Below are 24,401 nucleotides of genomic sequence, written 5' to 3'. Positions count from 1 at the left end.
GAAGTTGGTGGACATGGAGGACATGAAACTACGAAGTCCAACCATTGCTATGATCTACGGGTGCGGCAGAGAACAGCGTTGTAAAGGAATACTGAAGAAGTCATAACCCTTCGACACGGTAATGCAATCTATGTTGTCATGTCTCTATTCACAATACAAACAAAACACATTGACCAAATCTTTCTCATGCTAAATATGTAATAAAATATCCGTGCAGTTTTTGCACAAGCGAACATGTCAATCAGCAACATTAATAACCAATGATATGAAGTGTAACCTGAGCCAGAAGCTCGGGTACTGCGTTACCTCGGCAGTGTCAGCTCAGTGAATCGGCTCCACGTTATCCACGATCAATTACTGAGAGTCGAGCAATATCAAATCATAGTATCCTCCGTCACTTCAACGTGTTTGTAGACAGAGCAAAGGCATAGTTTCATACGCTCTTTAAAAATCCTTGAAAACGAACGTCATTAATTAAGTTTTTCAACCGATGTTTTCCTCAGATATTCACTGTGTGTCACTCGGAGACACCGGGTGTCCTACAACACAGATCATACACCATGCTATCCATACGTGTTACATCCTCCAGGGTTCTTAGGGAATGACCACAGAACCAAAGGAGACCAATGTCCACACTGACCAACGACGTTCCTGAGACCTTAACTCTCGAGCCACTGATTCCAAACAGAAAGTCTTCTTCGAATGAGTTTGTTTTAATTCCTTAAACCATCCAAAATGTATTCTCCATCCCGGCACTTGTCAGTAATCAAACAACTCGTAGGATTGTCCAGAAATTGACTTTTATTGAAAAGGTTCCCGACCCCGAACCTTCCAAAACGGCTGAATTGATTGTTTTGTGTGGACCCATTTGCTGGAAACGGTATCTGGTCGACAACAAGTCATCCGTGAAAATATCAACTTCTCTCCATGCAGTGTCCACACGAGTAATAACTTTACTATTGAGTGGGGCCCCTTGCCCGGAGCTGGCGTTTGGTGCCGCCAACCGCATTCAAGCAATTGAACTTATGTCGGATTTCAATTAAAGCAAGTGATCCGTTAGCTAGTGGACGTCTGTGGCCCAGGCCCGCCCTGATTGGAGAAATTTCCATATAAAGAGACCCTTCATAGCCATTGTTATTATAATAGCATTTCATTACCATCTGCGAGACGTTTGCTTTTTTCGCTTAGTAAAACATGTAGGAATTTTTGTGATTGTGCTTTTTGATTATCAGATGACATTTTCCCTTCTAATGGAATCTGAATCAGAGCTTGTTTGGGTCTTTCAATGTGGTTAATGCTAACTTTCTTACAAAGATACCATCGTATGATTCCATTTGTCTCTTTGGTAATTTGATAATGCAAATGTATATATTTTTATTGCTGAATTAAACAGGGTGTTCAAAGTAAAACACATAGTATATGATTAATGTTCTGAATGGCATCAGTATCCTCATTGACACAGTGCTCTGTCCAAATGTCCTTCAGAGATTAAAAACAATTACAAGAAACGTGTTTCATACGTTAAACATCTCGTAATTGAATTTGAAGACAAAACTGAAAAGTTCAAAGTCCTTGACAATAAACGTTTACGATCTTTAAAGTAATTTCCGGCGTCAAAAAGCTGTGGTATTACTAAGTACACGGTCGCCTTTTCTCACAGGTGGACGAAGAGTTGGGGAGTAAATATTCGAAAATATTAATGTCAAAACCATACAACCTGACTGCATGTGAAGATGTCCTTATCATTCCTCTGTGTTTAAAACTACCTCTTAAATCGCTTCAAGTACGAACGCGGAGTGAAAATTGACGGTGAGAGGTATTAGATTGCAAGCCATGCATCCGCACAAAGAAGTCTTAATGTTGGCCAAGAAGAGCGTCAAAATTTAGTCACCACTTTAGAAGTACTTGTGTAGTGCACGTATTGAGGCAAGGCATAATGGCCTCCCTCTTCTTAAAGACCATTCTATTTGCTCGTTGGCGTGCGATGCTCAGGTGCCGATCGGCTGAGCACGAATCAGCCACATTCGATAATTTCCGTCGGCTGTTTGAATAAGCTTCTTGCCAATTAGTGGAGCCAGTTGACCGCTGAACATAACGTCAAATATGATTCCGATATCACACTGGTGATAGCCTGTTGACCCGCAGTGCAAGTACAGGGGATTGTTCCTGTTGTAGTAACACCGATGCTGGACAGGAACATATTGATGTTTGTTAAGCCTATGAGACAAGGGGTTTGAGCGATCATGTCATTCTTATGCAATGGACATTTACGGCTATGTTTCTTGCAAACGTTATGGAAAAAATGGTTTTATACTGGTGAGGAGAGTTTAACGCAACTTTTAGTTATATTCCGGCTTTATCACTGCGGGACAGGTATCAGAGTGATCATACATCGCAACAGCTGGGGAACGGACCCGTGTCTTTGGCGATGAGCGAACGCTTTAGCCTTTAGGCTACTCCAACCTCCCTTGAAACTAATGATATATCTCCGAAAATGTTGTTATTTTTAATAAAATAATATTTTGAATGTGTTTTTGGTTGCATATTTAATTAATTGAAAATCACGTATCACGTGAACCGTGAAGATCCGGGGTAGAACAGGTCTTCAGCAACCCATGCTTGCGCTAGAAGGCGACTATGTTTGTCGTAAGAGGCAACTAACGGGATCGGGTGGTGAGGCATGTCACCGTATCCCAATTGCGTGGATCGATGGTCATGAAGTCAATAACTGGCTTGTCTGGTCCAGACTTGATTATTTACAGACCGCCATCATATATTGCTCAGTACGACATTAAACAACAAACAAACTTTCCTCTTATTTATTTCGTACATTTCTTTATTTTTCTGTTATTAATTAAACCACTGTATTATTATTCTACATGCGAAAGAGGTTTTACGCCGCTTTTAGCAATATTCCAGCAACATCACGGCGGGTAACACCAGAAATGGGCTTCACACATTGTACCCATGTGGGGAATCGAACCCGAGTCTTCAGCGTGACGAGCGACCGCTTTAACCACAAGGCTACCCGACCGCCCCGGTTCTACAAGGTGACACGACGTATAAAAGGTAAAAGAGTGAAGTACAGGTAAAAGGTGAGTTTTGTTAAAGGCCGTTTCCAACACCATTAGAGAACCAAACCCGCTGACAGGAATTACAGACGACTGGCAATGAATAAAGTTCGTTCCGAGTCTATGAGTAGGGGCGTACAACGGTCGTATATCAGTGATAGATAATCTGTAAATCCGAGTTTTGAACAGGATATTCAGAATATTTCAATGCGAAACGTCCATAGCCGATATCCAGGTAATCGTCGAAAGTAGTTCGGGACAAGCGAACTGTCGATATTTGCCGTGGCGCTGATAAGGAGTTTACATTGTCAGAAGTTATATATCGAGTTGATGTAGTTGAATGACAGGACGAGGAAGGATAAGGAAAGATAGCGTAACGAGTCATTTCAATCCATTGAAAATGTCAAATCTTGATGTCACGGAACACTTGGTATACTAGGATTGGTATGAACATAATCTATGTTGAAATGGCAGCTTCCTTTTCTTTCTTACACTTGACAGTTCATGACTTCTGGGATGATCATGTTCCTAAGAATGGCGTTAATTAGTAACCAAGTTGACTTTTCGAACGCCAAGAGAAACTCTCACAATGAGCAGTTCTGGGATCCAAGATGAATTTTATATCATGTGTTTGAATTGCGTTCATCTAAATCACCTAAATTCAGCTGGTGACAAAAACATGCTCTTTTTCAATATTAAAAAAACGACCCAAGAAAACCATTAAAAGGAGCCATTTCGACACATTTGGCATTGCCTACATTTAGTGTTATCAATCGGAAACATGAAAGTGATGAAACGTGCAAAATGTAATTCTATTTCCCATTTATTATTTTTACGCATCCGTGACACAATTTATTACCGATGCAATCCCTTATTTGACTTGTACCATATCGTCCGCTGTTTTTTTTCAGGTGAACAATTGACTTACCTTTGCATGTGTTTGTGACGGGTGGCACCGGTGGGGCAGGATAGACTCACCTTTTCGCGAACACCTGGTATCATCCCTATTTGATAGTGATTCATAAACACACGCTCGTGATATAGTCGGAATCTAACAATCGACTCTGCTTTTAGGAGAGAATTCTTATGAATATTGAAAGGGTTTTGTCGCACTTGTTTACAACCCGGCAACTTTCATAACGATTTCCAAAGGGGATTTCTTAAATTATGCAGATCCAGCGTGTCAAAACGGGCCTTAATCAATCTTTGCATGTCGTTTACCTGTGCATCATGTTTCTGTATGATTTGATAACCATTGAAAGATGAGGGGTATCCGCCTCATCAACTCGATCGGCAACATCTAACGATATAAAGATGATGCGGTTTTTTACACGTTTTTACTCTCAAATTGCATAATCCTTATCAAAATGTGTTATACGGATAACCATCTAGCAGGTGTGTCTTAACATAATTTAAAAAATGATGAGCTTATTGGTAATCGTTTATATAAGACAGTTTTAATATATCGTTCATTATACGAAACAGAGGACAACGCAGATGTGTTCCTCATAAAACTTGACTCATTAAAATTGACTCAAAAGTTTGAATTTAATTAGATTTTCACATGATGCGAATTATATTGCCATACACACTGGAGCTGACACATAACTTTGTGATAATTTTAGGCACAAGGGTCCAGTCTTATTGTCGATAATGAGAGTTGGGAACGAGAATATCTGTATGGGGTTTCCCTGTTGAATGATCTTGTGAGCTATGAGACCAAAGGTTGTCCGCAACATTTTCAGTTCGTAAATTCTTGTGGTTGTATATCCCGCTTATGAAAAAAGTATGGAATTTATCATTACGTAATACGCATATTAATTGTATGAAATATTATATTGTGAAATAATATATCTCTGTGATATAAGTGATAATTATCTAAAGGTCTTTAAGAGAACACTCTGCGAACAGAGCGAACACTGCGAGCAGAGCGAACAACGCGAACAGTGCGAACAACGCGAACAGTGCGAATAAAATCACTTGTGCTGTTCATGCATCATGTACGTGTACGCTGATCATTTGGAGGCCTAGATTTAACGAAGGAGTAATGACAATTGGTACACGTGATGATCGATTTATTTATAATGAACTAAGCCTATATTACATTTAACAATACGTATGTGTTCATCTAATAACGGGGGTTGTGGGGTAGCCTAGTGGTTAAAGCCTTCGCTCGTCACGCTGAAGGCCCGGGTTCTGTTCCCGTGTGAAGCCCAAGCGGCGTAAAATCCAACTCACTTACTCTCGCATCTAATTACGTGCACAGAAACTTGAAACATCATGTGGTGTAACCAATCTGTAAGTCTGCACAAGGCCTGTCGTTAAAACACACGACGTTCTACTAAATAAATGTATTGAAAAACGACTATCACCATCTCCTCACAGCGAGTATGTGGAAACGTAAACACACGTTTCTTATATTAAGAAGGTCAGCACCTGTTCAACCTAGTGTGATGATTAGTTGCTTGCTGTAACACTGCGACGTGCGTGGGTGGAAGATGCTTCAACGCAACTCTGTAGCCGTTATAGGCATTAGCTGGCTGAACACCACCACAGTCTCTCCACAACATGGTCGACGCATTCTTGTGGTATTTGATACATGTGGATAGTAACGCAGTACCTAGCAGCCAAGAATTCCTTCCATATATATCACAGAGAGAGAGAGAGAGAGAGAGAGAGAGAGAGAGCGAGAGAGAGAGAGAGAGAGAGAGAGAGAGAGAGAGATACGCTCTTAGTACAACGACACACTCGAAGTACAAAAATGTACTCTTAGAGATGATAAGCTTACTGCGACGATACACCCTCATAGTAGAAATATACACTCTTCGTTCAAAGATACATTCTCAGTACAGAGGTTCGTCCTCATTACATAGGACATACTTGCAGTCCAACTGTACACTCTTACTATGGGGGTGAACTTTCTACAAACTTACACTCTTAGTAGAAATATAGACGCTTATTACAAAAATACACTCTACTAAAATGGAACGAGTGAGTGAGTATGGTTTTACGCTGCTTTTAGCAATATTCCAGCAATATCACGTTTGGGGACACCAGAAATGGGCTTCCCACATTGTACCCATGTTGGGAATCGAACCCGGGGCTTCGGCGTGACGAGCGAACGCTTAAACCACTAGGCTACCCCACCACCTACTGAAATGGAAGAGGGACTGTGTTAGTGCAAACTTCAAAACGTCAACGCTGGATAAGTTTGGAATGTCTGGAGATATTGTATCGGGCCTCACGATAAAACTGTGATAAAACTAATATGAATGGATCCCTGAAGATCAGTGATGATACCAGATGTTCGCAAAGGGGTCGACATGTCCTGCTTCACCGCCACACACATTAAACAAATCATTCAAAAATAACAGACATTCAAAGAAAGAGAATATTATCAAGATTATCCGCCGATTATTCGTTTGGCGAAAAGGGAAAATACCTGAATGAATGGACCACTGAAAATCCTTGATGACACCGGGTGTTCGCGAAAAGGGTAAACATGCCTACCGGTAGCACCTGCCAATCACATAATTTGCACCAACAAAAGTAAGTATTTATTGCCTGACGCCACATAGCAGTACCCCGTCAAGCGACGGCGGCCTGGGATCAAACCAGACAATCAAGTGATCGATGATCAAATCCAATGACACGATAGTGTATTTACTGATTTTGTTGAAACTAATGAGAACAATATGTTAATTTTGAATTACGTCTGCTGTTTATAAAGCGCACAGATTCTGCTATTTATAATAGGAACAGAAACACAACGAATATACAAAAATAAAATTTATATTTGTTTAGCACCACAGTGATGGGTACGGGTGGGTGGGATGGGCGTTGAGCAGTTTCAGTGTCTCGGCCAGAACACTGTGTGAAAACCCCATGATGAGATCTCAGCACGGGATAGCATCGCGAATGTCACCCACAAAACTGCTGTAATAAACCAACCAGAACCTTGACGGTGAAGCCTTGTTCAAAAGATTGTTTGTTTGATGTGTCTTTCAAAGGCAATTTGAATTAAATGTATTTAAAGAATCAAAACAACTGAGAAATGTAGACGCCATATGCATGAACTAATGGTATATGGCTCGACATGAAGCGGAAATTCAATATTGGAAAACTGAAGCCACTCCCTTACAGCGTGGTACTTTCTGCCTTCTACCAACTTTAAAGATGTCATCTTGTGAAAAGATACCTGATAATGCAAGATAAATCCTGTAAGATTCATCGATACGCTGCCATTAGAAAGCTATACAACTGGTAAATACACGTCCTTTGTGATATTAGGACTTGTTGTTACCCTGTCTGGCGCTCGGCATTCAGGGGCTCAAACAAGGTCAGCTCGGAGTCAGTATACTGTGTCTGAGTGGGGTATTCATGTTAAAACTGCGGCATGGTATCTCAGTGAGCTAGCACTATAAATCGGCATCAGTCCGGACTAGTACGTTAAACCCAAATTTCATCTCACCTCACCTTGTGCTATTAGGGCAACATATTGTGGCAACATATTAGGGCAACATATCAGTCCATCACATTAGTGCAACAAATAACCAGTTGAAACAGATTAAAGTTAGGCGAAAGTTCAAAACAGCTGTGACAGTTCTATGAATGGACCATCAGTGATGACTTCAGGTGTTCGCGAAAAGATAAGCATGTCCTGCACCTGAATAAACACAAATGTAGTCGTGTGACATGCATACGCTCTTACTACAAGCCTACTCCAACTATCGTCAACACCAGAGGCTATGGGCATACCACACAATGTATATGTCTTAACAAGAGATGACATATCGCTGCTTTGTTACTGACGATAGTACAGTGGGGTGTCACTAACAAAATTAAGGATTGACATTACTAATGACAGCACAGGATTGATGTTATTGATAATAGTCCGATTAATGTCATTGACTGCACAAGACTGATTTTATTGAAGACTGTACAAATGTAAAGTTATTGATAATAGTACACAATTGATGTTATTGATAATAGTACTGGGTTGATGTTATTGATAATAGTGCATGATTGATGTTATTGATAATAGTCCAGGATCGATGTTATTGATAATAGTACTGGGTTGATCTTATTGAAAATAGTGCATGATTGATGTTATTGATAATAGTCCAGGATCGATGTTATTGATAATAGTACTGGGTTGAACTTATTGATAATAGTGCACGATTGATGTTATTGATAATAGTCCAGGATCGATGTTATTGATAATAGTGCATGATTGATGTTATTGATAATAGTACAAGATTGACCTTATTGATAATATGGACACAACATAACCCTATGGCCACGACATACTCCTATGGCCGCGACATACCTCTATGGCTATGACGTACCTCTATGGCTATGACGTACCTCTATGGCTATGACATACCTCTATGGCTATGACATACCTCTATAGCTATGACGTACCCCTATGGCTATGACATACCTCTGTGGCCATGACATACCCCTATGGCCACAACATACCCCTATGGACACGACATACCCCTATGGCAATGACATACTTCTATGTCATACCTCTATGACATACCTCTGTGGCCATGACGTACCCCTATGGCCATGACATACCTCTGTGGCCATGACGTACCCCTATGGCCATGACATACCTCTGTGGCCATGACGTACCCCTATGGCCATGACATACCTCTGTGGCCATGACATACCTCTATGGCCATGACGTACCTCTATGATCACGACATGCTACTATGGCCATGACATACCTCTGTGGCCATGACATACCTCTATGGCCATGACGTACCTCTATGATCACGACATACCCCTATGGCCATGACATACCTCTATGTCATACCTCTATGACATACCTCTGTGGCCATGACGTACCCCTATGGCCATGACATACCTCTGTGGCCATGACGTACCCCTATGGCCATGACATACCTCTGTGGCCATGACGTACCCCTATGGCCATGACATACCTCTGTGGCCATGACATACCTCTATGGCCATGACATACCTCTATGATCACGACATACCTCTATGGCCATGACATACCTCTATAATCACGACATACTCCTATGGCCATGACGTACCTCTATGATCACGACATACCCCTATGGCCATGACATACCTCTATGATCACGACATACCCCTATGGCCATGACGTACCTCTATGATCACGACATACTCCTATGGCCATGGCATACCTCTATGATCGGGACATACTCCTATGGCCATGAAGTACCTCTATGATCACGACATACTCCTATGGTCATGACTTACCTCTATGATCGGGACATACCTCTATGGCCTTGACATACCTCTATGACAATGACATACCTCTATGGCCATGACATACCTCTATGGCTATGACGTAACCCTATGGTCATGACATACCTCTGTGGCCATGACATACCTCTATGGCTATGACGTTCCCCTATGGACATGACATATCTCTGTGGCTATGACGTACCCCTATGATCACGACATACCCCTATGGCCACAACATACCTATATGGCCCCGACATACTTCTATGGCCACAACATACCCCTATGGACACGACATACCTCTATGGCCACAACATACCTCTATGGCCCCGACATACTCCTATGGCCACAACATACCCCTATGGACACGACATACCTCTATTGACATTACATACCCTTATGGCCACGACATGGATTATTATGGAAACGTCTGCCAGTGATATCAGATGCCGGCGGGGCAGACTGACAGGCCCAATGATTCTCAATGTTGAGACATGCGGGCGTGTACACGGCTTCTATCGGAGGAACTGATATTTATACAGGTACCGTTTTAGAACATCATAACATCAAGAAGGTCGTGTTTCCTGCTTGTTTGTATGAGAGCATGTTTGTAAACTCTTCTTTATGGTAGATTTCATTTCAGCAATGAGGAAGATTATTTTGGTTGCGTACAGCATTTATCATGTGTAGAGTAACAAGACTCTTAACCGTCTTCCCATGCAAGAACACTGCTCGTTTGAATGCAGTCTTCATATTATCGATTCCCCAGTCCTCTCTTTCTCTCTCTCTTTATGTGTGTGTGTGTCTCTCTCTGTCTCTCTCTCTTTGTAATGAGAATGAACCTCTGTACTGAGAATGTATCTTTGTACGAAGAGTGTATATTTCTACTAAGAGGGTGTATCGTCGTAGTAAGCTTATCATCACTTAGAGTACATTTTTGTACTTCGAGTGTGTCGTTGTACTAAGAGCGTATATATCTCTCTCTCTCTCTGTCTCTCTCTCTCTCTCTTTGTGTGTGTGTGTCTCTGTCTGTCTCTCTCTCTCTCTGTGTCTCTCACACACACACACTAAAATGTTCCCGGAAGTGCCTCTCTGTTCACTAGATACTCGTTGCTCTGCCCCTGACACCGCAACATCTCTCCTGTCTCTCACTTCTCTGTCTCTCTTTTCTCTGCCACTCTCACCCCAGTCTGTGTGTGTGTGTGTGTGTCTGTCTGTCTCTCTCTCTCTCTCTCTCTCACTCTCTTACAAACCCGGAAGTTCCGCTCTGTTCACTAGATACTCGTTGCTCTGCCCCTGACACCGCAGCATCTCTCCTGTCTCTCACTTCTCTTTCTCTCTTTTCTCTGCCACTCTCACCCCAGTCTGTGTGTGTGTGTGTGTCTGTCTGTCTGTCTCTCTCTCTCTCTCTCACTCTCTTACACACCCGGAAGTGCCGCTCTGTTCACTAGATACTCGTTGCTCTGCCCCTGACACCGCAGCATCTCTCCTGTCTCTCACTTCTCTGTCTCTCTTTTCTCTGCCACTCTCACCCCAGTCTCTGTGTGTGTGTGTGTGTGTCTGTCTGTCTCTCTCTCTCTCTCTCTCTCTCTCTCTCTCTTACACACCCGGAAGTGCCGCTCTGTTCACTAGATACTCGTTGCTCTGCCCCTGACACCGCAGCATCTCTCCTGTCTCTCACTTCTCTGTCTCTCTTTTCTCTGCCACTCTCACCCAAGTCTCTGTGTGTGTGTGTGTCTGTCTGTCTCTCTCTCTCTCTCTCTCACACTCTCTCTCTCTTACACACCCGGAAGTGCCGCTCTGTTCACTAGATACTCGTTGCTCTGCCCCTGACACCGCAGCATCTCTCCTGTCTCTCACTTCTCTGTCTCTCTTTTCTCTGCCACTCTCACCCAAGTCTGTGTGTGTGTGTGTCTGTCTCTCTCTCTCTCTCTCTCACTCTCTCTCTCTCTCTCTCTCTCTCTCTCTCTCTTCCACACTCAAATGTTCCCGGAAGTGTCTCTCTATTCACTAGATACTCGTTGTTCTGCCCCTGACACCGCAACATCTCTTCTGTCTCTCACTTCTCTGTCTCTCTTTTCTCTGCCACTCTCACCCCAGTCTCTGTGTGTGTGTGTGTGTGTGTGTGTGTGTGTGTGTGTGTGTGTCTGTGTGTGTGTGTGTGTGTCTGTCTGTCTGTCTGTCTCACTCTCTCTCGAAAATGATTCAATGTATGTAAACAACTACTTTGTCAAGTAATTAGTTACAGAGTGTATCCTCGCACAAATACATGTTTACATTTCCTTGAAGTAGCTCAAGACTGGTATGAACAAATGAATAAAGGAGGTTGATTGAGGCGGTCTAAATACATCTAATAAGAACATGCTAGAATGTTGTCAAGCTAAATTATCGATCTTTAGCTGCATTGTAGCAATTAATGACCTATTTAGACAGCCGAGGCATTTTACATCCAAAAGTTACCATTTTTACAGTTCCTGCGAGGCAAAGCTTGTTTGTATTTTGTCCCTTGACATATGACATTGTTGTCACCGGATGGCGCTATGACCCAGAATGCATTGTTCACATGTTTCCATGACGTCACTGAGATAGTGTCAGGTGCTCGTTAGAGGACATCTTTTGTGAAGTAAAGACACAATTTCCAGAGCCAGGAAACAGGACCTGGGGGCTTTGTGTGCTTACTTAAAGGACTCAAGTTAAGCTGTGAGCGTTTTCACCTGATTCTTATTAAAACCTTTTATTTTGGTAATGAACCACTTTAGGATTAGGTAGCATGGGTGATCCAGTTGTCAAAACGCCGGTATTCGCTCTGCAGAGTTGCATCCCTTAGGCGAGACAGAATCCTATGATTGTTGGTTCGTGTTAGCGGGTTTCAGAAAATTGTAAACTTCTAAGACCTGTATTATCAAGGCTTTCCTCACACATTAGGCTTGTACGTAGTGATCAAACCGAAATCCTGTTCAAAGCGTTATAGAACCCGACTCATTCAGGCTTACAGATAGTGTGGGTTTTCTTCATACATTAAACTAGCGATTCACAACAAAACTGAAATATTGTTCAAAGCTGCCTAAAAAAACTTACATATTTTAATACAATGTCATAGACGTTTTCAATTTCCCCTTTCCCCCCTTTCTTATCATCTTTCTCCATTCTTTCTTTCCCAATTCCCTCTATTTCGCGTATCTTAAATATTATAAACCATAACAATTATTTCCAGAGGTTTTGGCAAAGATACGTTATTAACCATACATGCCGAGTTTCCAAGTGCATCTGTACTGAACAACTGGCTCAACAGATCGTATCATCATTATGAGAGAGCATTATTTATGTACCTTTGGACAAGCAGTGTCAGATATTCTACGAGGAGTAATATGTTCGTTATCTAATCACCCTGTCCCTAATGCCATTGCCAAATCTGTCAGACTTGAATGAAATAATTCTGGCATTGACAACTTGTAGAGATTGGATCTAAGATGTTTCAGTTATGTGCAACCGTCTGTCACATATGTTTCACGTTCTAATAATTCTCGTTTTCATAAATAAGTGTGTGGCCCTTATTGCAAAATGAAAGAGACTTGACTGATGACAACGTTCTCTTCTCCAGACAGGCTCCTCTTTCATGCACAAGCAGTTTCTTTTGGGGGACAGCGAGTTTGTGAACTGATGCGCCGAACTAGATATTGTCAATCTCTTTCACAGATACCAGAACTTCTATATAATTCTCATCCCTTCTCACCTGTAGCAGCCTATGTTAATCCCCTTTTCAGGTGAAATTAACAGACATTGCTTAATATTGGGAATATGGGCAGGTATAGAGTATATAGAAAACCGATGCCCTGGTGGGACAGGGGGGAATAACTCTACAAAAAGACCTACGTTGTGCGAAATACCCAGTCAGTGTTTATCACTGGCAATCGGGTGATCTGTACTGTCGCGAGTGAATGAATTTGGTTTTTAGTAACATTCCTGAAATAACACGGCGAGGAACACTGGAATTCTGCTACCCGCGAGGTCCAGCTATCTAACGCGCCCCGTGCAGAGTGGCTCTCTTTAATGCCAGAATCAGCAAGTGGTTGGTTCGAATCCATTATTGCCCTGCTAATGATCCCTGGTATGTCCGCACCACTCTCCGTGTTCGTGGGACAATACCCTTTCCATATTCATAGGACGGAGAATTACATAACATTTTATAGGGTACTGCACAGAGAGAACTGATACAACATGCGTTTGTTGAAAAGGCGAGAACGCCAATGTAACCTGTCGTCACATCTTGAGAGACTATATTAATCACGATGTTTATCGCTGCTGCTGAAATGGCGTTTGTCAGTCTGAATGATAACATTGATACAAAAGCGTTTCTGCATCAGTTGATAGGAGATCTAGCGGCATCAGATCTGTCAGCACGTGTCTAACATGAACCAAATTTTTGCCACACATCCACGTCATGCCACGTCGGAAGTGCTGAGGGACTAACCCGGTGACCTTGTCAGGATGCTAGTCGGCCTGAAACTGCTAAGGGGCAACCTGATTAGCTTGTCGGAGTTAAACTGATGATAGTGCTAGTCGTCCTGGAACGTTGTGTGGAAAATCTGGGCGGGTGCCGCTTACCCAGAAAAGTTGAAATAAACATCTGGTAGGGTTGTCGTTTCCCAGAAAGGCTGTGACGAACATTTGGTAGGGTTGTCGGTTCCTAGAAAGGCTGTTACAAACATCTGGTAGGGTTGTCGGTTCCCAGAAAGGCTGTAACGAATATCTGGTAGGGTTGTCGGCTCCCAGAAAGGCTATAACGAACATCTGGTGGGGTTGTCGGTTCCTAGCAAAGGCTGTTACGAACAACTGGTAGGGTTGTCGGTTCCTAGCAAAGGCTGTTACGAACATCTGGTAGGGTTGTCGTTTCCCAGAAAGGCTGTGACGAACATCTGGTAGGGTTATCGGTTCCTAGAAAGGCTATAACGAACATCTGGTAGGGTTGTCGTTTCCCAGAAAGGCTGTGACGAACATCTGGTAGGGTTATCGGTTCCTAGAAAGGCTATAACGAACATCTGGTGGGGTTGTCGGTTCCCAGAAAGGCTGTGACGAACATCTGGTAGGGTTATCGGTTCCTAGAAAGGCTATAACGAACATCTGGTAGGGTTGTCGTTTCCCAGAAAGGCTGTGATGAACATCTGGTAGGGTTGTCGGTTCCTAGAAAGGCTGTGATGAACATCTGGTAGGGTTGTCGGTTTCCAGAAAGGCTGTGATGAACATCTGGTAGGGTTGTCGTTTCCCAGAATGGCTGTGATGAACATCTGGTAGGGTTATCGGTTCCTAGAAAGGCTATAACGAACATCTGGTGGGGTTGTCGGTTCCCGGAAAGGCTGTGACGAACATCTGGTAGGGTTATCGGTTCCTAGAAAGGCTATAACGAACATCTGGTAGGGTTGTCGGTTCCCAGAAAGGCTGTGATGAACATCTGGTAGGGTTGTCGGTTCCTAGAAAGGCTGTGATGAACATCTGGTAGGGTTGTCGGTTCCCAGAAAGGCTGTGACGAACATCTGGTAGGGTTATCGGTTCCTAGAAAGGCTATAACGAACATCTGGTAGGGTTGTCGGTTCCTAGAAAGGCTGTGATGAACATCTGGTAGGGTTGTCGGTTCCCAGAAAGGCTGTGATGAACATCTGGTGGGGTTGTCGGTTCCCAGAATGGCTGTGATGAACATCTGGTAGGGTTGTCGGTTCCCAGAAAGGCTGTGATGAACATCTGGTAGGGTTGTCGGTTCCTAGAAAGGCTGTGATGAACATCTGGTAGGGTTGTCGGTTCCTAGAAAGGCTGTGATGAACATCTGGTAGGGTTGTCGGTTCCCAGAAAGGCTGTGATGAACATCTGGTAGGGTTGTCGGTTCCTAGAAAGGCTGTGATGAACATCTGGTAGGGTTGTCGGTTCCCAGAAAGGCTGTGACGAACATCTGGTGGGGTTGTCGGTTCCCAGAAAGGCTGTAACGAACATCTGGTGGGGTTGTCGGTTCCGAGAAAGGCTATAACGAACATCTGGTGGGTTTGTCGGTTCCAAGAAAGGTCGTAACGATTGACAGTGTTGTCAGTTGCCCTGATACATTGCAGAGGAAATCTAATAAGGTTGTCAGTTGATTCGGAACATGATGTCTGGAGAAACTGTTGTAAGTTGCTCTGATTCATGGATGGAGAAACCTGATCAGCTTGTCAGCGGACTTGAAACGTTGTAGGGAAATGCATTAGTGCGATTATCTGCGAAACAAACCTGATAAAACTGTGGTTGGTATTAAAATGTACCAGATAAACACTGATCAGGCTGAAAGGTTGGCCTGATATATACTCAAAAACAAACGTTCCTGTGACACCAATATTTTAGCGTATTTTTCAAACAAGTAAAGTTTGGCTTTCAATATTGTGGTACATTGAAACAAGTCACAAAAACGCAACTGCTACAGAAAAGTATGCATTCCATGCAAGCCCCATGCATTTCACTACCCAAGAATGGGTATAAAAACATGTGCGTTAACGGGATTCCATATGCATTGTTTAGCATCGTGCTGACAACAACCACTCAGAAAAACAGCAACATTACGCAATTATTCAACATTACGAAATGCCAAGCCTGTCCGAAAATGAGCGTCTGCGAGCCATTGGTATGCTTGAAGCAGGATCGAGTCAACGTGATGTTGCAAGACAATTTAACGTCCACAGAAACACCATTTCGTATTTATGGCAACGTTGGCCACAGTCAGAGACCATCTTCGGAGTGGCAGGCCACGCGTAACCAATATTCGACAAGACAACTGGATCCGAACAACACACCTACGAAATCGATTAAAGCCAGCAACAGTGAAAGCAAGAAGCATCCCTGGCCTTCGACGAATATCTCCACAAACCGTACGTCGTCGCCTCAGATGCGCAGGGATTGTCGCCAGGAAAACTGGCTGACGTCCCATTTTGATTGCAAACCACCGTCAAGCACGTCCACAGTGGTGCAGACAGCGTCTACACTGGACGGCCACAGCGATGGACGGATTCGAGTGTACCGACGTCAATCATTGTGTCATGGAAGAAGATCGGTTCTGGGGCGGCACAGTGGGATGGGTTGGGATTACAGCAAGACAGAGGACGCGTTTCATAGTGGTAGAGGGAAATCTCAATGGACAGCGCTACCGCGAAGAGATCATCGGCCCTGTTGTTCTACCGTTTTTGCGTCGTCATGGCCCAGGCATTACCTTTCAACATGACAACGCCCGGCCTCATATTGCTGGACTTGTTCAGGATTCTCCTCAACAAAACAACGTGAATGTCATCCCTTGGCCGGCTCGCTCCCCTGACCTCTCACCAATCGAGCACATGTGGGATGAGATGGACCGGCGCCTTCGCACAGACACTCCGGGAACTTGGAAACATGCTCCAGCAGATATGGACAGATATCCCACAGGACTTTGTGCGACGCCTGGTCCATTCCATGAGACGAAGATGTGTTGCTTGCATCGCAACCATAGGTGGACACACACGCTATTGATTTGTAAATTGACATTTTGGCATGTTCATGTTTTTTTTTTATGAAATCACGCATTTTCTGAAGTCAGTATTGCAATATTAAACCATTTGAACACTTACGGGAATCTTTTATCAGGTGCAAACCGAAATTGTTTCAGATTTGGTAAAAAACATAACTTTGCATTAAATCTTACTCAATGTCACAGGAACTTTTGTTATTCAGTATACAAGATGGAATATTGATGAGGATACCAGTTCTCCTGCAACGTTTCGTAGGGAAAGCCTGGTGGGGTTTCACTGATCTATTGATATTTGAGTGACTGTTTCGATTTCATTCAAAGCAAAAACTGCACTGGCTGACATCCAGGTATCTCCCGCCTACTTACGTTTAGTTGGGTGATGTTTAATGGTTGAGTTACATGAGATGATAGTATAATTATGATGGAAATTAGAATGAAATCGCGACCCCCATGTTCCTTGAGACGTCACGCACACGTCACCTGCTGTAAGAACCGTATTAGTATGATGCATGTAATATCTCCTATGATACCCGTTTCAAATACATCACATCGGAAAAAAACATTTCCTGTTTGTTTCTTTTTAGCCACCATCAAACATGGGTGTATACTTTCTTTTGCGCGGCAGTTTATATGCATTCGGGCTTTATCGCTGTTTCAAACGCCTCCACACTCTGATTGAAAGCAAGAGTTTATTCATAACAAATGTGTATGCTCCGAGGTGCCCTGTTGCGTTATAAGGCTACTGACATAGGAGATCCCAATCTGAATTCGTAAAACAAACATTGCAATTTTACGTTCTCCCATGTGGAATGATAAGAGGTCTCAAGTACCCCCAAAACATTTTGCATCTATATATTTCCTCATCCGGTTTGATAACACGTCTCAAGTGCCTTAAACAAAGATGTGTTTGCAATTTTACAGTTTCCTTTGATTTAATCACAGCCTCAACTGCCCTCTAATGTAGCCCTTATGGTGCCCAACTGATTTTCTGTTTGTTAGTTCATATCCACTTAGCTACATCCATCTTTCTCGCAGGTTTAACTGACATAAACACCAACGCTAATACTCTGTAAGCCATCTATCGTGCAGTGTTACATAAACATTGTGTATAAACGCTATCGCTGATATTATGTAAGCATTACATAAACATTTCATGCACTGGGGTATTATTTTCCACAGTGTTTGTGTTTTCAGTAATCTTACAGACAATAATGTTACTGTAATGTGTATAGACCGAAGACTACACTCAAATCTTAATTTAAAACAGCTGATGGCTTCCTTTGTGCAGAAATGCATATATCTTCCAAAATGTTTTAAGACGTGTTAATTAGATTATTTTCTTACGGTAAATGTATAGGAATAATAGGGGTTGTCTACATTCCGATATACAGTTTAGTTATTAGCTTCCATTACATTAACAGACTGGAAACCTGGCCATTGTGAGTTTCGTAGTTCTTTCTCAGTTCAGTTATTCCATTCGTGGCCGCACGCACCTTGCTTTTCTTTTTGACGATCTCTGTGGTTGAAATTTGTTTTTGTACTTAGCTTTTAATCTGACAACAAACAAGGTCATGAAAAAATTGGTAGCTAAACTTCTTTATGTCCCAGTGATTGTGATCAATGACTTATGACATACGATGCGTCGGCTCGTCCTGGCTCTACCCTTCAAGGCGCAGCATGGCCTGTAAACCAATGACACCTCTCGGTCTCATAATGCCTGGACGTATCTTGAATACCCAACTGGGTGTCTTGAGTCAGCGGGAGAACCGATGTCTAGACAGGGGGTGCGGGAGATATTTAGCAGATCAAGACTTTGCGCACAACACTGTTATATTACCAAATCCATGTTCCCCCAAACAAATCGAATACATTCATCCTTGGAAGACGAAGGCAAAGGTTCGGCAAGGGTGGAAACTGGACTTTTATAGTCTGTTAACGCCCTTGCCTCGGGAAGATGCAAGTTATATTTAATATATAGAACGCCGTACGCAGAGTCACTTTAAACGAGGCACTTCTGGACTGAATGGAGACGTTTACTTATTTATCAATGTTTTTCAAAACTGGGTTTCAAAGGAAGAGCAAACTATAAGGAATGAAGAAAATCATACAAATCATTATGACATGAGGTGAGATGGGATTTGCGACGTGTGTGTGTGTGTGTGTGTGTGTGTGTGTGTGTGTGTGTGTGTGTGTGTGTGTGTGTGTGTGTGTGTGTGTGTGTACCAACCTGTTACAAACAAAGCGAAAATCATTTCGGCGACACTGGCTGTAACTGAACATCCTTCCCTTCATCGTTTATTAATACTGGATCATTTGTTGAAGGTGAGGTGAGGTGAGATGGGGTTTAACGTCGCGTTCAAGATTATAGCGACGTGCATGCATGTGTGTGTGTGGCTGCTTGTACTAGTCCGGACTAATGCAGATTTTGTAGTGCTAGCCCCCTGAGTTACCATGCCGCAGTTTAACATGATAACATGACACATATCATGACTCCGAGCCGACCTGTACTTATTTTAGCCCGTAATACAGTGTCAGGCAGGGTAACAAAAAGTACCATCATTTAACGTCTTTTGGTAAGACGCTGCTAGGGTTCGTACCCCCGATCTTCCGCTCTGCGGGCGGATACTCTACCACTAGGCCACGGAGGCCCACGCACACCCACACCCACACCCATACCCACACCCACACCCACACCCAAACCAACACCTACATCCACACGCACATGCACACGCACACATACACGCACACGCACACGCACACGCACACGCACACGCACACATCTCATTCAATCATAATCAATTCTTGCCCTTTTACTTACACTCAATTCTTCAGTTGCATGACAGTTAAACCCTCGTTTATCCAGACGTACTATTGCCAGCGAAATCGTCTTGATTAAGACAATGTTTATGAACTAGTGCAGATAATCGTCCAGAAAAAAAGAGTTTCCAGAATCACGGGGTTTCAATGTACCGCATATAGCTTCTGACACATACCTGAACATATCTGGAATCGCGAGAGTCTAGTTTCTGGCGTCTTTTCAAAAGAAATTTCGGTTACATCGTCAACAAAGTTAACATTTTAAAATGAAATATTGAAACAACATCTCACATATATAATAAACTCGAGTCTGAAATGAGATAAAATCACTGTAATTCATTCATTTATCAAAAATGCCTCCATCATTCTGTATTTTACTTTCTCTACAAACAGCGTCATGACGTCATAGACTTCGCCATCGATGCCAACAAAGATAGTCCAGATTAACAAATAAAATCAGCAAAGGCTCAACCATTCTTAACGTGCATGAAATCTCTGTGTTCAAGCCATATCGGCGAATTGAAGATACGCAGGGCAGTGGGTATATCTGACGAGGGTGCAGGTGTAAGCGAGATGGTGCATGTACACAAACACAAGTCTCTGGGTTGGACGGCGGAGTGTGGGGGGTTCACCTGAGTGCGACCGCATGATCAAAGAATTAGCATACGGGCTTGGTGGTCATTAAAAGTACAAAAGTAGCTGTATCGTTCTGTGTTTTTCACCGCACTTGATGGTTCAGAGCTCTTGTCGCTGCGGGATGAGTACTTTGGCTTCGGTTTTACATTTTCAAACTTAACTGAGGAGTGTTTTGACTTTTAATGAACCGTCCAAATGCAAGAAATACTGGTATAAATACAAGGTATAAAACAATACTATAGTCACGAAATAAAGCAATACTGCAGTCACGGTATAAAACAATACTGCAGTCACGGTATAAAACAATACTGCAGTCATGATATAAAACAATACTGTAGTCAGGGTATAAAAAAATACTGCAGTCACGGTATATAACAATACTGCAGTCACGGTATATAACAATACTGCAGTCATGGTATTAAACAATACTGTAGTCACGGTATAAAACAGTACTGTTGTCACGGAATATAACAACACTGTAGTCACGGTATAAAACAATACTGCAGTCACGGTATAAAACAATACTGCAGTCATGGTATAGAACAATACTGTAGTCACGGTATTAAACAATACTGTAGTCACTGTATAAAATAAAACTGCAGTCGTGGTATAAAACAACACTGTAGTCACTGTATAAAACAATACTGTAGTCACGGTATAAAACAATACTGTAGTCACTGTATGAAACAATACTGTAGTCACGGTATTAAACAATACTGTAGTCACTGTATAAAATGATACTGTAGTCACTGTATAAAACAACACTGTAGTCACTGTATAAAATAATACTGTAGTCACTGTATAAAACAATACTGTAGTCACTGTATAAAAAAACAACACTGTAGTCACTGTATAAAATAATACTGTAGTCACTGTATAAAACAACACTGTAGTCACTGTATAAAACAACACTGTAGTCACTGTATAAAATAATACTGTAGTCGTGGTATATAACAATACTGCAGTCATGGTATAAAACAATACTGTAGTCACTGTATAAAACAATACTGTAGTCACTGTATAAAATAATACTGTAGTCATGGTATATAACAAAAATGCAGTCATGGTATAAAACAATACTGTAGTCACTGTATAAAACAATACTGCAGTCATGGTATAAAACAATACTGCAGTCACGGTATAAAACAATACTGCAGTCACGGTATAAAACGAATTCGATGACAGCGGGGCGAGAGAAAGAACACACGCAGCATGCAGACAACTGAAGTCTGACATGTATTACGTTTAACACCTTTTCATCACCTGCCCTGATGGCTTAGTGGGAAAACAGTAGGTTACAATTATACTAAACACGATATGTGAAGTAGCAGGTTCAATTCACGTCATGACATTTTCATGTGAAATAATTGATGGTTCTAATTAACCTGTCAAAAATCATCACGGATATTTATTCTTCCCCGCCCTTAAGGCGGGGAAGTATACGGGAAACGTTAAATTTGTAGCATGTGTGTCGACATGTTGGTTTATTTGAAATTTCAAGCCACGCATTTACGGAAAAAAAACATACTAATCATGTGCGTGGAATATTGATGCTATTCTTTTCCAGCAATAAGAGATACTTTAAAATCGTCTTTATGTAGTTAATTGATGCATCTGACCGTTTCTGGTCATTAGCTGACATTATTAAACCATTCATGTGTAATCCGATGTCCTTTCTTCCTCAAGGACTCATTTTCTGATTTTCATGGTGTATACAAAAGAAGAACTGTGCTCCGGAGATCGTAAATAACAGCATAATAAAAAATATGTTCTGAATATGCTTATTCATGAACAACGACGACATCTCAATTTAAATGTAATATGGCTGAATTCCACATTCTACATACCACACTTTTGATTGTTTGGATGCTCATGTTCCCTGGATATATTTGGAATAGTTACTATTCCGTATTTTGAATTAACCCAGTCCCCCGTGTGTTTTTTTTAATAGGTGCACCGCACATAGCCACATGTGAAAAGTTTGGTAGCAAAGTCAAAGCAAAATCGGAGTAGTGTGTCGGCGAATCTGCATCAAGGCTGTAGTATTTTTCAACCGTTTAATGGAATTCAATGTACAGCCGTAGCTCTGGTCACTCATATATTTTGTGTCCCATGGCTCAAATATATTTGCGTCTGTACCGTGTTCCACTGAACTCAATAATCTGTTGGATGAAGGCACAGCTCTCTACAGTCACATGGTTAACACCGAAGGCTATGAGGGGTATTTAGGTCATAATCAGCTCCCAGCAGCCACTGCCTCAAGCGATATTGTCTACATAACAGATCAGTTTTATGGCTCCGTCACAGGTGTTCCAAACATTAAAGCAGGGAAAACAAATTTCATAGAATCATTTCAACAAGCAATATTGATATCCCCGTCACTTTTGGTAACTTTTAATGATGTCTCTATTGCAATTTTTACGGATTTTGATTCGTATGCATTATTTGACTCTCATCAGCGGAATGGTTTGGGTCAGACTGATCCGAATGGACAAGCGGTTTTACTTCTGTTTAGTAGTATGGATGAATTGTTATGTTACATCTTAACAGTATATCAGGCGACAAACGGGATCGGATGGTCAGGCTTTAGTTGATGCATGGCATCGATCCCAATTGCGTGGATCGATGCTCATGATATTAGGCACTGGATTGTCTGGTCCAGACTCGATTATTTACAGAACGCCGTCATATAGCTGGGATATTGCTGAGTGCGGCGTTAAACGACAAACCAATCAATCATCATCATATGAACTCAAACCAGTCATTGTTACAAGTAAACCACATTCCACAACAGTTACTGACACTGGATAAAAAAACAGTACATAGAAAGAAAAAAAAGTAACAACTCATCATGATCACAATTGCTATTCTTTGAAAGAAAGAAATACAAAAAAGAAACTGACCAAAAAACGTAAAACAAGAGACGAGGAATCTCCGTTATTGATTAGCACCGGTATTGAAATGTTCTCCAACTACGTGATAATATTTTGAGTATGTGCATCTGTGGTTGTGACAAAAAGACCTTATCTAGTAAAACGTTTTTGCCATATGGAGCCCTTAGTATTTTCATTAACATTATTATAACCAAATGCCAAGTGTAAAAAGAATGTGATCTATTATTTGAGTATGTGCATCTGCCGATGTTGTTGGCAGTTTTGATACTATTTCCACATGTTTACATTTGTGCCAGAAATTGCTTCCATTTCCTTCGATCTACTTTTTAAATACAGACCCAGCTAGGTTAGAATAGGTCTTCAGCAACCTATGCTTGCCGTAATTTAAGAGGCGACGAACAGGATTGGGTAGTCAGGCTCGCCGATTTGGTCGATGCACAACATTATATTCCAATTGCGTAGTTCGATGCTCTTGGTGTCAATCACTGGATGATCTTGTACAGACTGGATTATTTACAGACCGCCGTCATATGGCTGGAATACTGCTGAGTGCGGCGTTAAACAAGAAACTATTTTTAAATAGACCTACCCTATGCAAATGTATCAACTGTATTGCCCAATACTCAAAATAAATAATATTTTTTTCCACAACAGCGTTGTGTTATTTGTGGTTAATATAATTATGCTCCATCATGCCTTTCAGTAACATCATAATTATGCGTTTGTGAGGCATCACATATGGCGGGGAACTTTGATGCTTCGCATCAATGTTTTCTTGTACATGTTTGGTGATGTAAAACCTTTTGGTTAGACTATGCCCTGGACATGGATATCTGCAATTGAGTTTTCGGGCTATCTACTATTTGAAGAAACCTTAAGAACAAAAGGATGACGTCACTAGAGGTTTATAAAGCTTCGACACTAGTACACATCATCTTCGATTACCCAGTGTTTCATACAGTGTATCTTTAATGTATTATGATAAATAGAGGATATTTCACGTGTCGAGTGAAATATCATGTTTCTCTCATCGAGTGACGGGGGCAAAGGAGATATTGTCACGAGTGGCGTATCCACGAGTAAAAATATCACCTTTTCCCCCGTCACGATTTATTATATACTTTTTGTGCAGTTGTCTTTTGGAAAATTAAACTAGTTCATTACAAATGTGAAACCTTGAAACGTAAATTCTCCCTGCCTCACACACACAGGGGCGGCTCACTACCCCCT

General features: G+C 41.9%; 1 protein-coding gene across 3 annotated transcripts in view; it reads right to left on the bottom strand.

Moving 5' to 3' along the window:
• The window catches only part of LOC124138925 (sodium-dependent dopamine transporter-like), a 98,474-nt gene that overhangs the window by 56,355 nt on the left and 17,718 nt on the right, over positions 1-24,401 (bottom strand). The window contains exon 1 of one of the 3 annotated variants that reach the window (XM_046505836.2): positions 307-713. The exons of the other annotated variants lie outside the window; for them this stretch is intronic. The gene's annotated coding sequence lies outside the window, so the exon portion shown is untranslated. Of the gene's footprint in view, positions 1-306; positions 714-24,401 lie in introns of those variants that run through there. 3 annotated transcript variants of the gene reach the window in all.

Source organism: Haliotis rufescens, unplaced genomic scaffold, assembly GCF_023055435.1.
Source record: "Haliotis rufescens isolate VD_foot unplaced genomic scaffold, xgHalRufe1.0.p SCAF_19, whole genome shotgun sequence".
Taxonomy (NCBI): domain Eukaryota; kingdom Metazoa; phylum Mollusca; class Gastropoda; order Lepetellida; family Haliotidae; genus Haliotis; species Haliotis rufescens.
The sequence above is the reverse complement of the archived record's forward strand: the minus strand, read 5'-3'. Positions and strand labels throughout refer to the sequence as shown.